Below are 14017 nucleotides of genomic sequence, written 5' to 3' on the forward strand. Positions count from 1 at the left end.
TCTGACCATCAGTTTCTTCATCTATACATTTGTAATAATAATACCTATCTCTCAAGGTTTCCATGTGAAATATAGTATTTCAGTGAGTGTTTGTGCTTGGTATATGCTTACTAAATAGTTGTAGTAGTTGTTGTCTTTATTGTTGCAACTGTAGGGGTGGGAAAATTTTCCCTTCTTCCTTTATAGGTCCCTTGACTGGTCTAATAATTAAACTGACATAAGACAGATTAACAGGATAAAAACAAATTTAATTTTGTATGTACAGGAGTCCCACAAAAATGTGAGACTCGAGTGATCAGAACAGAGAGCTGTTATACCTTGTAGATTAAAAAAACAATGTATTGGGCTTCCCTGGTGGCGCAGTGGTTGAGAGTCCGCCTGCTGATGCAGGGGACACGGGTTCGTGCCCCGGCCCGGGAAGATCCCACATGCCGTGGAGCGGCTAGGCCCGTGAGCCATGGCCGCTGAGCCTGCGCGTCTGGAGCCTATGCTCCGCGATGGGAGAGACCACAACAGTGAGAGGCCTAAATACCGCAAAAAAAAAAAAAAATGTATTTATGAAGAATCGACAAGGCAAAGGGGTTTGGCCTAGAAATAGTAAAGAATTAACAAGGTTTGTTTGTACAGCCTTCTCGGGCCCTAAATTCCCTGTCTCTGGTGATAAGGATGCCTTCTACCCTTCTGGTACAGGGAGGATCTCTTTCTCTTGAGAAAGTTTTCTCCTGCTTTCAGGGGGACAAAGGAGGGTCAGAGTATCATTCTTGCACCAGCTGGTTCTCAAGTACCTTTAATTCAAAATAATCAATATGCCAACATGGCATATTTTGGGGTTACATATTCTAAACCCCTATACCCCTCTCAAACTCTCCATCTGGTGGGTACCATAAAATCAGGCAAAAGAGAATCTTTCTTTTCCTGTTTTCTTTTTGGTTACCTTTTTGTTAGCATGCCCAGTTACTTCTCCCTTCTCTATTGCTTCCCCTTCTTCAGTGCCCTGAAAATGAATCTCTTGCCGTCTCCCTTCTTCCAAATCCTTGCTTTTCTCTCTTAGTTCTACACATTCAACACCTCCTTTGTTTAGGGCATCTTCCCATTTCCACTCAGTTGAATCTCTTTCATTGTCTCTGCCATTAGCCTCCAAACAAACTAGTCATCCTCACATCACTTTGCTTCTCCAAGTCCCTCTCTCCCTGAGTTGGGAGGCCACCTAAAAGTGAGACAAAGCCATGAAGTCCCTAGACCTTAGTTTTCTGACTAATTTTCTTTCTACCTCATTTTGGCAGCTTCATTTCATCAAGTAAAAGTTATATGTGTTTTTTCTATCTATTCTGTGTTTGCTTGTGGATATCTTTATCTTTTTTTTTTACATACTTTGTATTATAAAGGTAGACACATGCTCATCGTGAGGATTTTGGAGAACAACAAAACTTTATAAGGAAGGAAATAAAAATTGTTCATTTCATTACCCAGATATAAATCCTATTAACTAATTGATATATTTCCTTTCAGTATATACAATTTTGTATCCTGCTGTATTAGTTTCCTAGGACTGCCATAACAAAGTACCACAGGCTGGGTATCTTAAACGGCAGAAATTTATTTCCTCAGAATTCTGAGGCATAGAAGTCTAAGATCAAGGTGTTGACCAGGTTGGTTTCTTCTCAGTCCTCTCTCCTTGGCTCGTAGATGGCTATCTTTTCCTCCCTGTGTCTTCACATGGTCTTCCCTCTATGTGTCTCTGTGTTCTAACTTCTTCTTATAAGGACACCAGTCATATTGGATAAAGGCCTACCCTAATGATCTCATCTTAACTAAATTACCTCTTTAAAGGTCCTATATCCAGGTACAGTCACATTCTGAGGTACTGGAGGTTAGGACTTCAACATGTGAATTTTAAAGGGACACAATTCAGCCCATGCTTTCTCCTCTAAAACCTGTTTTCTTTAAAAATTATCTCACATGAGAATCTCCCTTGTCAGTAACAATTTTGGGCAACATTTTTGTTGGCTGCGTAATATCCCTTCATAAAAGTATACTGCAATTTATTTAACCATTTCCATGTTTTTGGATATTTTGTGTGTTTCCATTTTTTCACTAATATAAATGCTTCAATGAATCGTTTTGTACATGAATCTTTATTTGCATATCTGACCATTTTGTTTGGTAGATTGTTTAAAGAGTAATTACTGGCTCAAAAGGTATGACTATTCTATGGCTCATAATTACACACTGGAAAGTTGTTTTCTAGAAGTTTTTACCAGTTTACATTCATACCAGCAAGGACAGCAGTCAAACATGCACTCATATAAACTGCTTGGTGAGAGTGAGAGAGGAACAGTTAATCTCACATGGTTGTTTCAATTTACAGTTATTGATGACTGATAAGGTAAAATATTTCATGTTTTTATATTTCCTTTTTTGTGACTGGTTTACGTATGTTTTTTTGCCCATTTATGTTTGAGGATCTATCATTTTAGATGATAAGCTTATGACTAAGACTAGGATCTATTTCAATGAGGGAAATCTCAGAAAAAGCCAAATTCCGAAGAATATTATGGATCCAGAATCCAAGACCAATTGGTCAGAGTCTCTTCTGTGGAGAAGACTTGGCATGTGATGACATAGGCTGCAAGAAAGCTTTGCAGGGAAGAATCTAACATATTCCTTTCTCCAGGGAAGTCTGTTGTGGGCACAATACTGCCACTTATAAAAATAATCTTACTGAAGAGAAAGGCTGAGAGTGCATTGGCTGAGAAAAGGCTGAGCTAGATGTCTGTTATATGAGGAGAGCCCCTAGGAGAAAGAGCATAGAGATATGGTTCATAGGACTATGACTCTGCACAGTTTTTAGAATGTGTGAGACACTGGGAAATTTTTGATGCACAGAAGCCCTACATGTATGATTAGTGTCTAAAAGTCTTTTGTTAGTGTTCAAGGTTGATGCCTCAGAGAACTCTAGTAGAGAGAAATCCTGTGAAGGTAATGAATATAAAGGAATTTTTAGTCATGAGGCCGATCTTAATTTGACATCTGAGGATTCACACTTGAGAACTTATTAATTAATATGGCTGTAAAAATGTGGGAAGGCCTTCAGGCAGAACTCGGTTCTCTTTCAACACCAGAAGTTTCATAGGGTGGGGAAACTTTCCCAATGTGAAAGAAATTGCAGTGAATAATCAAGGTTTTTCCACCATATGAAAATGCATAGTGAAGAGAAACCCTATGAGGGTATTAACTGGGAAAGACTTCAGGACAAGCTCAGACATTTTCTTTTGAAACATGAAAGAGTTCCAAGGTAAGAAAATGGTTGCAATGCCTGTGTGGAAGGCTTTTCAGATCTAGCTCAAATCTTATTAAGCCAAAAAAGAATTCATGGTGCAAAGAAAGCTTATGCATGTAATGAATGTGGGAAGGGGTTTTGGTGATATCAGTCCTTATAGAATATCAGAAAATTCATAGTGGAGATGGAAGGAGATCCTTGTTTATCATCTGCAAATTCATAGTGGAGAGAAACTACTAGAATGAATAAGCCTTCAATTAGAGGCTAAGTCTTATCTATCATTAAGTGATTCATAAAGGCAAGACCCTCAATGTATGTAAAAAATATGAGTGGGCTTCCCTGGTGCCGCAGTAGTTGAGAGTCCGCCTGCCAATGCAGGGGACGCGGGTTCATGCCCCGGTCCGGGAAGATCCCACATGCCGCGAAGTGGCTGGGCCCGTGAGCCATGGCCGCTGGGCCTGCGCGTCCGGAGCCTGTGCTCCACAACAGGAGAGGCCACAACAGTGAGAGGCCCGTGTACCGCAAAAAAAAAAAAAAATGAGTATGCTTTCCTTAGGATTTAGCCTTATTTGGTATCAGTGAGTTCATAGTGCAGTGAATGTAGAAAGGCCTTCAATTTGAAGTGTAATCTTGCTCAGCATTAGACAGTACAGGAATCTGATTAATGTAATGCTGTGGAAAGGTCTTTGTGAGAAAAATCAGATCTTGGTAAAAATGAAAAAAGGATTCATAATAAAAGTTAATTAAAATACTTTCCATTTATTGCATATAATTATACACTTACCATGTATACTACTACTATAAGAACTTTACATAGTTTGTTTAATCATTTAATTCTTGGAACAATCGGATAATATAGGAACTCTCATCCTTGTTTTACATGTGAAGAAACCAAGAAAAAGAGATGGAAGAATTTTCCCAAGGTCACACAGCTATCACTGGAAGAGCCAGGGTTTGAATCCTAGACAGTTTAATTATTCTAGGTTTATACTGGCAATGTGTAAATCTTCAGAGATTTGTTAGCCTTTATTCATCATTAAGTGATTCATTCCAGAAATCACAATTCACTCTTCAGTGCAGTGAGTTTTGGTAGCCTTCAGTCAGTTTTGGAATCTGGTAAATACTCCCAGAAACTCCACATTGAGCTCCAGAAAATGGAGTAAAGGTTATAAAGCATTTATTGCTTTGAATAGGGATCACCTCCAAACTTGAAAGATTTCATTAATAACTGGATTCTCTTCTCAAATGTTCACCACAACCACTTCTCATGGTGTAGGCTCTGAAATTGGCTAGGTCAGTTTCATCATCACAAAATAAGGGAGAATTGTCCAGTTCTACAAAAGACTGAGTAGGAATGAAGGCCAGACAGATGTGTGTGCTGGAAGCTTCAGGAAAGGTTCCAGATCATTTTAGGAATTATAACCAGAAAAGCCAAAATAAACCGAGAAAATCTAGCCGATAAGAAGTGGAGAAACTAGGGTATATGGAATGATTTTCCTCCCGGTATGGGTATAGACATAGGTTGCTTGTCTATCACCCAGTATTCAGAGGAACTACTGCTTGAAATTGCCATAGGAATATTCAGTGCCTTAGCATTGACAGATCAGTATGCCTTCCAGAAACTCAAGGTATAAGAACTCTAATACATTGATTTTTATATCCTCTCACTTTAAGAAGGCAGCATGGGGATTTCCCTGGTGGTCCAGTGGTTAAGACTCTGCGCTTCCACTGCAGGGGGCATGGGTTCAATCCCTGGTTGGGGAAATAAGATCCCACATGCCGTGTGGCACGGCCAAAAGAATAAAAAAAAAGAGAGGCAGCATGGTACAGCAGAAAAGTATTTGTGTTCTAGAATCAGCTATACCTAGGTTTATTTACCAGCTTAACCACCTTCTAGCTGTGTGACCTTGGTTATATTTAATAAATCTCTCTGAGTCTCATGTTGCTCATTTTTTGGGTCAGAATATTAATACCACAACAAGTTGTAAAGATTCAAGGGATTTTAAGGGTTATAAAGTGTCTAGTGTAGTGCCTGGCACATAGTACACACTTAATGAATGTTTGCTATAATTTTTTTAGTTCTTCCAGGGCCTCAACCCTCTATAATACAGAGCTCCCTGACCCCCGTGTTTTACAGCTGTGTTGAGATATTAATCACTTTAGACCATGAGCTTCTGCTAAGTCATATGGTACCTTTGTGTGAATTGGAATATGGTATCTCTTCCTCAAAACATTTTATTACTACCTGCCAGAAAATTGTCATAATAAATGCAAATATCTATGATGTGCACAGTATGAATGATACCCTGCAGAATCATGTGATGCACAGCTTGCACAATCTGCAAATGGTAGGCTAAATAGTGGACCTCCAAAGATGTCTGTCTTAATTCCCAGAACCTGAATATGAACCTAATATGTTACTTGAAATGGTAAAAGGTTAAGGATTTTGAGCTATGGAGATTGTCCTAGATGATTAGGGTGGGCTCAGTATAATCACAAGGCTCTTTATAAGAGATAGGCAAGATGGTCAGAGTTATAGAGAGAAGATATGTGGGCAGAAGCAGGGGTCAGAGAGGAAATAAGATGCTAAGCTGATGACTTTGATGTTGAAGAAAGGGACCATGAGCCAAAAAATGTAGACTCTAGAAGCTAGAAAAAGCAAGGAAATGCTTCTCCCCTAGAGCATCCAGAAGGAATGCAACCTTGTGAACCCATTTTAGACTTTCGACTTCTAGAACTGTAAAAGAATAAACTTATGTTGCTTTAAGCCACTAAGTTTGTGGTAATTTGTAGTGACAATAGGAAACTAATACACTGTACAGGCAGCCCAATTTGCCTGGAGCTTCCAGGCCAGTTACTTCTGGCAATGAACAGTCTTGTCCAGTATAGCCCCATGTCTGTAGATAAGTTATCATTTTGTATATGTGTTATGGTCTTAAGATTTGGAAACAGTGCTCCAATAGATTGTTGTTCCATTTGAGAAAGGAGTTTTTTCTCTTCTGTACTTTCCCAGGGGTTCTGGATGCAGAAGGAATGAAGATAAGTTGATCCATTGTTTCTCCAAGTGTGATATGCCTGGTAGCTCAGGTGCAGCACTTTGCTTGTTATCAGATTTCTGATCCTTAGAGAGGAATATTTTCTGAATCAATTGAGACGAAATTGAAGTATAAATCAGAATACCAATATGTGGGGTTTTGTCTCTTCTGATGACAAGATGTCTCTTCAATGGGTAGTGCTGGATGTATACAGACAGAATTTACCTCCTGATGCCAATTTTTGCTACAACATACTGTTGCAAAGAGTGTTTAGGAGATACTCTGCCATTGGTTATGTTTATTCTCCCATGTTAATTCTCTTAGATCAACTCCAGTAATTACTGAGGCACTCCATTGTGACAGCCTACATTCCAGGATAAGAAATAAATTTTATATCTTGTGCCAATTCCAATTGATTGAAATCGGTTTTAATAATATGCTGGCTTGACAATGATTCTGAGGTGCAAGGGGACAATTCTATGGTAGATTGCTGATGTCTGCCATAGATAGGAGATTGGCATCAGGCTGGCCTCATATATTACATCCTTATGATGATTCTTTTATTTATTCAGAAACATTTGTTAAGCATCTTCTTTATACCAGGCACTGTGATATATATTTTGAATAGAGAGGTGAAAAAGATATGTTCCTAGTCCTAGAGAAGCTGATATTAGTAGAAGAGACACATAAACAAATGTACACAGCAAAATATCACAGATGCTTGATAAAAGTCTATATAGAATACATTAGAGACACAGAGGAGGACATAGTTAATTCTGTTGGGTGGGAGAGGGTTCCAGAAAGAAATTAATGCCTAAGTCCTGCAAGGTGTGTAGATGTTGTCAGCTTTAACTGTTGGGGCTGAGAAATAGAAGAGAGTCATTCCAAGCAGTGGTGGTATGAGCAAAGACACATTATATGAAATAATTCAATGTTTTCAGTATATTTATGGTATGTTCAAAATGGTTAGTATACTTGGAACATAGAAAGTGAGAGGGTATTTAATGAGAAGAAGATAGTGGCCAGATCATTGAGAGCCTTGAATGCTATACTAAGAACAGTGGGGAGATATTGGGATTTTAGTCAAGGGATTATTAACAGGAACAGATTTGCATTTTAGAAATATCCAGTGAATGAGTTTTTTTTAATTAATTTTTATTGGAGTATAGTTGCTTTACAATGCTGTGTCCATTTCTACTGCACAGCAAAATGAATCAGCCACACACATACATATATCCCCTCTTTTTTGGATTTCCTTCCCATTTAGGTCACCACAGTGCATTAAGTAGAGTTCCCTGTGCTATGCAGTATGTCCTCATCAGTTGTCTAGCGGATGAGATTTTGATGGATAGACTGGAGAAGACAGAACTGGGTACAGGGAGACGAGTTCAGAGGCTATTACAAAAGAGGAGAGATGTTGAAGCCTGAGTTAAGGCAGTGGGAATGAAATTAGAATACATGTATGTGAAAAATTAAGAACTCAGTGGCTGACTGGAGGATATAGGGAGGCCGATGAGAAGAAGGAATCTAGGATGATCTTCAGTTTTCTTTCTGCCTTTGGTGGTTGAAATGTAAAAACCATTCCATAAGCTGGAGAACTCAGAATGAGGAACAGGTTTGAGGGGAAAAAATGATGAGTTCAATTTTGAACAAAGTCTGAAGCACCTTTGGAATGTCCAAGAGGAAGTATTCAGCAGGCAGTCAGGAATTTATTCTGCTGTGAAGCAAGTAGGGTTACAGATAGATTTGGAGGTCATCAAGCATAGAGGTGCTGGTTTTAATTAAGGTATGAATGAGCTTGCCCCAGGAGAGTGTGTGGAGTGAGAAAAGGTGGGGGCGGGGAAGAATCTCAGAAATACAGGCATTTGGGAGTGGGGATGGGGGCAAAAAAGCTGAGAATGAGCAGCAGGAAAGGTAGGAGGGGAACCAGGGGAAATACTACATTCTTCTTGTGCTCTCTTGTGGCAGTCTGAGTTTCTTTCCCAGAATAAATTTCCCCTCTCCTGTCTTCAGTCTCCCCTGTCTCTGACTATCTTGGACCCATAATTTCCAGTTCCACCCTACCTGTGAGACTGGGGCTACCAGGTCCTCTGGTGGTCACTTCTCAAGTGTAAAACTCCCCTTTGACTATTGCTACAATTTAAGAACAATTTGGAACACCCACTTCCCTGAGTTGCAAAAGAATAAAAGGCAAACATTGGGAGCCCTTCACTTTCTACATTTATATGCTCCTCACCTCTTGATCTATTCTGTTGGCCATATTAATTTCAGTAAATCCCAGTTCTCATCATATCCCTTTCCTTTATAATTAACTAGCTCCCTTTATAATGAAAGTATATTCTATTTTGTATTTTTATTATAGTAAGTATAATATTTAGATACAGTATATTCTATATTATAATAAGGCCTATATATGGCTTAAAAATATTTAGTCATAACAAAAAATAGCAGTATTTAGCTTCACCTCCCCACACTCACCAGGCTCAAGTGCCTGAAGTAACCAACTTTGAAATGTGTTAGCTATTTATTTTGGTTTTTATCTCAATAATTCTAAACAATACGGCTATACTATTATTTCTTGAGTTACTTATTTCAGGTATTAGCTGTTGACTTCCTGTTGTGGTAGATGAAGATTAAATTTTCACTTTTCCTCTCCTACTTCCCTTCTCCATCCTTTTAATATAGTTATAGCATACATTTTTAATGATAACATTTACATTATTGTGTGTGCATTGTTCACTAAAGAAACCAGTAGTGAATTGTGATTACATTTTTCTTGTACACATTTTTATCAATTCTAGATTGAATAATTGCTTTTCACTTGCATTTTTTATATATTACTATCTTTTCCATCTAATCTGTATGTCTGTTTTTTTTGGTTTTGTTTGGGTTTTTGCAACATACTCAAGTAAGTTAGGTTATTTTCTGGAAATCCCCTTTCTAGAGCTTTCTGTCCTATTCCAGTCTGGACTATTTCCACCCCCAACTCCTGGAAGCTTTTAGAATTTCTACTTTATCACTGATATTCTGAAATTTCATGGTGATGTGTGGATATCTGTGTATCTATTGTACTGGACACTTGGTAGACTCTTTCAGTGTGTATGTTCTTGTGCTTAAGCTCTGGAAAATTTTATTGCAAGCTCCATAAGGACGGAGATTTTTATCTAATTTATTTCTGTGTCTACAATGCCTAGAATAATGCCTGATACATGATGGGCACTTATTATTTGTTGAATGAATGAATGATTATTTACATTTAAAATAATATGAATAAAATAATGCCAGTAAACCCACCATCCAGGACAAGAAATAGAACATTAGCCATACCTTAGTGCCCCCCCTGCCATGTGCGCTTCTCCAATCACCCCTCCCGTCTACCTCCATCTAGAGGTAACACTTCTCCCTGACTTTTGTATTAACAGTCCCCTTGGTTTTCTTATAGTTTTATCACCTTATATGTATGTCCCTAAACAATATATCGTTAATTTAAAAAAAATTGAAAAGCACACATCTAGTTGCATGAGAAAAGGGTAGTATTGCCCCTGTTAGATAATGTGTCCTAGGAAAACATAGGTTCTGAGTCAAAGACTGACTTCAGCGTTCCTGAGAATTTAGTAAAGCCATTTCTGGGAAAATTAGTGATTGAAATCATGAAGTTTCGTGTAAAGTTCTTTGCCTGTCTGGCTTTAATTTTTCTATTGTAGATAATTTTTTCTTTCTATCTGTAAGGTTGTAAGATGTTTTCTTTATTCTTTGAGTTCAGGAATTTGATCAGGGTATGCCTAAGTATGTTTTATAATGTAAGCTTCATGAAGGCAGGGATTTTTGTCTGTTTTGTTTACTGATATATCTCAAGGGCCTTAGAACCATGCCAGACACATAACAGGTCCTTATTAAATGTATTGATTAGATTAACATATAGCACCATAAAGTAATGAATGGATAGGTGAATGGATAAATGAATTAGTCAGTGTCAGTCTTGTCTGGAATTCAGAGGGATCATATGGTAGTTCCATTTTTAGTTTTTTGAAGAGCTTCCATACTGTTTTCCATAGTGGCAATTTACAACCCCACCAACAGTGTACAAGGGTTCTCTTTTCTCCACATCGTTGCCAACATTTGTTATTTGTAGACTTTTTGATGATAGCCATTCTGACAGGTGTGAGGTGATATCTCATTGTGTTTTTTTTTAAATTGAGGTAGAGTTGCTGTACAATATATGTTTCAGATGTACAATATGCTAATTCACAATTTTTAAAGGTTATGCTCCATTTATAGTTATTATAAAATATTGGCTATATTCCCTGTGTTGTACAGTATATCCTTGTAGCTTATTCACTTTATACCTAGTAGTTTCTGCCTCTTAAATGCCTACCTCTGTCTCGCCCCTCCCCCTTTCCCTCTCCCCACCGGTAACCACTAATTTGTTCTCCATGTCTGTGAGTCTGTTTCTTTTTTGCTATATTCACAAGTTTGTTTTATCTTTCAGATTCCACATATAAGTGATATCATAGAGTATTTGTCTTTCTCTGTCTAACTTATTTCACTTAGCATAATACCCTCCAAGTCCATCCATGTTGCTGCAAATGGCAAAATTTCATTCTTTTTTTATGGCTGAGCAGTGTTTCATTGAATATATATGTCACATCTTCTTTATCCATTCGTCTGTTGATGAACACTTAAGTTGCTTCCATATCTTGGTAATTGTAAATAGTACTGCTAATGGATTAGCAGTATTGACCTTGTTGTATTTGGGTCAGTACCACTAGAACACCCAACTATGTGCAAGTATGAAAAGTGTTCCTATGCAAAAGAGGTCACATGTGAAGTCCAGTTCTCACACTGCTTTATTTCCAGAGAACAGTTGGCATTTCTGTACAACACAAATTGTCCTAGGGTAAAAACTGAAAATTCCAATATTTGGGCCTAGTTACCTTGGACACAAATTGTACTCTGAAATGGTGTTATTTCACTAATAAGTAGACAAGCACAGTATTTAAGTTTGTATGCAAGGGCTCAAAAGCTAGCACAAAGCTAGCTAGCAAAAAGAAAAAAAAGAAATAGCTAAAATGTCTGTTAGAGTATAAATTTCCAGAAAACTTGTTAACAAGAACATCCTATCAGACTAAATTCTAGTTTTTTCTTAAAAGGGTTTTTTACCCCTTAAGAAATGGTTCACCGATGTATAATCTTGTCTTTCTCTAGTAAGGCTTCCGTACATCTGGATGAATATCTAACTCCTTTTCTAGTATTTCACATAAAGGTTTGCCACCCTATCCCATGAAAGAATTCTAAGCAATCTTAAGTGCTAATCAAAAACAAACTCCACCTTGAAACTTGTTTGTGTTAAAGACAGATAAAGCCAGTAAAGAGAATTTACATGATTTCAGTGGTCTACATTGTGTGGGAATTGTAAGGGATCAATAAATAACACTTGTCTTCCCTGCCTAGGTTCAAAACCAATTGAAATATAAATGTAGGAATCAGATAGATGGAGATCAAAACATCATCTTCATTACTAATAAAGCTGGTTGGAGAAGATGCTTTTAGTGTGGAGTTCCAATTAGTGTGGACCCCAGAATTAGGCAGATTTGCCCAGACAACTGCAAAACCACAAGACTCCAGGCCAAAGTAGGCCCCTTATTGTATGGCAGGGAGCCAGTCAGAATGCATGTTCACTATAGGCACACAGATTCCTGAAAGAGAAGCAGAGAGCAAGGGCCCAAGCCAAGCCTACTCAGATATTTCTCCTAAACATATTAGTCATATAACTCATCTCTTTTCCCATGGACAGAAAAGCAGGAGTGTTAGTCTAGTTGAAGTTCTTCCACATGGAAGCATGAGAAGTGAAGATTAAGTGTTCCATCTAACATAGCTTAGTGATATCTTCAGTATTGCCATTTGCTTGAACCTGTCTATCCTCTACAGTACCAAAAATATCACAATTTTGCTTTTAGCTTCACAAAAAAAACTGTTGGGATATTTTAGGAAGACTTAAGTATAGTGCAAATAACTTAACTGCATAGTTTCATATTAAAGTCATATCAATGGAATATTTAAAAACTTCATCTAAATGCAGTAACAAAACATGAAGAAATGTTTCTTAAAGGCAAATGTACCAAAAGGAATCCATTTACAACTAGCTAAAGTGGGAACACAAAATATTGTAATTTGACCATGGTCTGTTCCTCTACTTACTAAAGCTTTGAAATGAAGCTTCATGTAAGAAATTTCCCTACTATATCTGCATTCATGTAATAACCACATATTGGGAAAGTATGTGGTATGGGGGTGGGAGAGAAGAGAAGGGAAGGGAAAAAAGAGAGAAAATGGGAAAGATTGCAGGGGATGGGCACCATGTGTGAAATTGTGGATGATCTGAGCTGTGTATTTGATGCAGAGATGGGGAGAGTATTGAGTGACAGTGGGATAGTGGGAAGTGATGTGAGCAAGGTATGTGTGATCATGGTGGCAATGGGGACGGTGTGAATAATAGTGGAGGATGGTATGAAATCACTGAAAATGAAGTCGGGCAATGTGAATGTTAGTGACAGGACAAGATCAGAAAGTATGTGATAATGATAGGGATGCAGTGCATGTCATACTGTGGAAGATGAGAACTGTGCATATGTATGGTTGTGTGAAAGAGTAGGGAGGGAAAGAAAATAGTGAGAAAGGACACGATGTTAATGAGACCCTGGGATGCTTGTGTGTTTGAAAATGTGGATGGGGCATTTCAAGCAATAATAGGAGGACGTAGACAGTGGGTGGAATGGGGAAAATGTAGTGTGATGGTAGAAGATAGGTACATGGTGGAAGTGATAGGGTTAGTGTGTTTATATGTTTGAGTGTGTGATGCTGGGGGCAATAAGAAGTATATCAATTAGTGGGGGCAGATAGGTACAGTGAGCATGCATGACAATGGGGAATGGTAATACTTATGATAACTTAGAGCATGGAAATCATGAGTGTCTGAGTGCAGTTGTTGAATAAAGTGTGTGATGGGTAAATGCAGTTTCTGAGTGTCAGTGAGGAATGGCAAAAGAATGTGTGAGAATGGAGGTGATGTGGTTATTGATTGTGAGTGTGTATGATATGGAGATAGCATGAGCATGTGGGAAAGGAATTTTGGAGGATGATGGAGGTTTTATAGTGGGGATGTGGACTGTGTGTATGATAGTGGGTATGGATAGGCACTGTGTGATAGTGTAGGGATTGAGTAATGGTAGATGTGACTGAGTGATGGAGATGGTGTGTGTGATAATGGAGGTTGATTAGAGGTACTTACATTTGACAGTGGGTGTCATGGTACTGTATGGACACTTGTGTGTATGATAGTACAGGATAGGATAATGTATGTGCAGAAATGGGAGTAATAAAGACAGTGTGTGGGTTAGTGTGATAGTTTGGAGAACTGGGACAGTGTGTGGAGATCATAAATCACAGTCATTATCACATAAGTCATAGAGGGAATCATGTGTGAATGAGATAGTGTATTAAAGATTCCGTGTGTGTGTTTGTCAGAGAGAGAGAGAGAGAGATTTCATGTTTTGTGATAGGCATTTGGAATTGCATTTGGATATGAGTAACAGAGATCTGAAAAGTAAGTTGCTTAAAATGACTAGGGGATATCTTTATCTTACTAAAACAAATCCAATGGTATAAAGCCCAGGACTTCCATGATTTCATCAGTGTCTCAGGT

General features: G+C 38.1%; 1 protein-coding gene across 3 annotated transcripts in view; it reads left to right on the forward strand.

Annotated features, from left to right (window-relative positions):
* MAGED1 (MAGE family member D1) overlaps positions 1-14017 on the forward strand; it is a 73377-nt gene that overhangs the window by 35166 nt on the left and 24194 nt on the right. The gene's annotated exons all lie outside the window — the stretch shown is intronic.

The sequence above is a fragment of the Stenella coeruleoalba genome (assembly GCF_951394435.1).
Source record: "Stenella coeruleoalba genome assembly, chromosome: X".
Lineage (NCBI taxonomy): Eukaryota > Metazoa > Chordata > Mammalia > Artiodactyla > Delphinidae > Stenella > Stenella coeruleoalba.